Source organism: Colobus angolensis, unplaced genomic scaffold (genome assembly GCF_000951035.1).
Source record: "Colobus angolensis palliatus isolate OR3802 unplaced genomic scaffold, Cang.pa_1.0 Scaffold239, whole genome shotgun sequence".
Lineage (NCBI taxonomy): Eukaryota > Metazoa > Chordata > Mammalia > Primates > Cercopithecidae > Colobus > Colobus angolensis.
In genome coordinates, this window is record NW_012115588.1 from 1,810,604 (window position 1) to 1,812,899 (window position 2,296).

Below are 2,296 nucleotides of genomic sequence, written 5' to 3' on the forward strand. Positions count from 1 at the left end.
CACTCACCTCCCAATCCGCCGCACACTCTGTTCAGGCTGCGACGGCGTCTCCAGCCCCGGCTCCGTCCCGGCTCCCTCTCCCGCTGTTGCTCCGGCAGCGCTGCCCAGCCCTGCCCAGATACCCCGCGACCGCTTCTGCCGCCAGCCGCGACCGCACCGCCCTCGCCTCTCCCTCTGGGCTCTGTCCATTGGCTGCCGGACACCGAGCCCCGCCCCACAGCCTCCCCGGCGCCCCCGATTGGGCCAACTGAGAAGAGAGGCGGCTCAACCCCCGTGAGCACGAGGGAACGCCCCAGGACGCGCATTGGTGACTTCTCCTGTCAATCAAAGGGGTGCCTATTTAATGGACTGCGAGGGTGGCGCAGGTTACTTTCCCAAAGCAGTCCGCCGGCGGTGGTCCGTGGGACTCGCTTCCCAGGGCCAGAGTTTTGCGGTTTCATCGGCACCCAGGGGTGGAGGGCGCGGCAGGGCAGCACCGCACCTGACCGGAAGTTCAGGGAAGGTAATCCTACAGTCTTTCAGAAAGTTTCCTCTCCCAAGGGACTCAGAGAAGCTAATGTCATTAGGAGCTCCTCCGACTTGCGCCATAAGCGTCATTCCACGTGGACCCGCTTAAAAGGAGGGGGGTGGGAGGGCGGATGTTGCTGCTCTCTCTAATAAAATACATTTGGATAACAAGGCACCAGGCAAAGTACACGCATTCTTTCCAATTCTCACAATCACCTTGCATGATAGGGTATTAGCCCCGTTCTGCAGAGGGAGATACTCCTGAAGGAAAATGGAGAGCACGTCTTGAGCACTGTCCTAAGCGCTGTCCAAGCACTGCTTCATGTCATCCAGGCGGAGAAGATGGTGAGAGGACCCCCAGGTGAGGGATTAGCCAGGTAACTTGCTGGGGGTGATGTGGAGTAAAGAAAGTAAATGGCAGAGACAGGATTAGAAACCCAGGTCAGCCCAACCCTTGAGAATAATGATGATGACTGTGTAGCAATATGGGAAAATGCTTAAACTAAAATGTTAAAAGAAAAAGCCAGATACAGCCAGGCATGGTGATATGCACGTGGAATCCCAGCTACTTGGGACGCCGAGGCAGGAGGATCGCTTCAGCCTAGGAGTTTGAGGCCAACCTGGGCCACATAGCAAGACCCAGTTCTCTAAAAAGTAAAATAAAAGAAAATAATAGTAAAAGGAAAAACTAGATACAAAATGGTAGAAACTGTAGAATTGCTGCTACATATAGATAGGGACGAGAAATGAGTCCACAAAAAAATCTAGTGATTGTTTACTTTCTAGACTGCTCTGTGGCATTGTCCTTATGACAACAATTGAGAAAGAAATAAAAGAACTGGCCGGGCGCGGTGGCTCACGCCTGGAATCCCAGCACTTTGAGAGGCCGAGGTGGGTGGATCACGAGGTCAGGAGTTTGACACCAGCCTGGCCAACATAGTGAAAGCCCATCTCTACCAAAACTACAAAAAATTACCTGGGCGTGGGGGCAGGCGCCTGTAATCCTAGCTACTCAGGAGGCTGAGGCCAGAGAATCACTTGAACCTGGGAGGTGGAGGTTGCAGTGAGCCAAGATCGTGCCACTGCACTCCAGCCCTGGCCACAATGCAAGACTCCATCTCAAAAACAAACAAAAAAAAACTACAAAAATTAGCTGGGCATGATGGTGCATGCCTATAATCCCAGCTACTTGGGAGGCTGAGGCAGGAGAATCGCTGGAACCCGGGAGGTGGAGGTTGCAGTGAGCCGAGATCGCACCACTGCACTCCAGCCTGGGCAACAAGAGCAAAACTCCGCCTCAAACTTTAAGGAAAAAAAAAGAGAAGTAGAACCCACACAGTTACTGCATTCCCAACCAAACACATAAATGCAGTTTAAGAGAATGAGTCAAGGCTGAGGCCATTCCCACTCGAAAAGCCCCTCTCATTGGAGTGGAGCCACTGCTTCCTAGGAACACAGGTGGCAATCCTTGAGACTCCCAGGGACAGAGGTGACCTTTGTGAAATTGAGTAACCTGAATTACCCCTGCCCCATCTGCATCCCTGGACTTCTCAACTGACATCTTGCTTCTCTGAAGATCTTCATCCCGGTATTTTAAATACCCAGAAGCTGCTCCCCAGTGAACTGTCCTCCAGGAGAATATAAGGCAGGTTACAACCTGAAGCCTTCTCTGCCCCCACCCTCTCACACACACCCCTTGTTCTTTTTTTTTTTTTTTTTTGAGACAATCTCGCCTGTCGCCCAGGCTGGAATGCAGTCGTACTATCTTGGCTCACTGCAATCTCTGCTT

The 2,296-nt window shown here is 52.5% G+C and overlaps 1 protein-coding gene across 2 annotated transcripts in view; it reads right to left on the reverse strand.

Moving 5' to 3' along the window:
- The window catches only part of PACSIN2 (protein kinase C and casein kinase substrate in neurons 2), a 146,287-nt gene extending 146,121 nt beyond the window's left edge, over positions 1 to 166 (reverse strand). The window contains exon 1 of one of the 2 annotated variants that reach the window (XM_011945136.1): positions 8 to 166. The gene's annotated coding sequence lies outside the window, so the exon portion shown is untranslated. The remainder of the gene's footprint in view (positions 1 to 7) is intronic. The other variant, XM_011945135.1, reaches the window with a different exon arrangement.
- Positions 167 to 2,296: the final 2,130 nt, after the last annotated feature.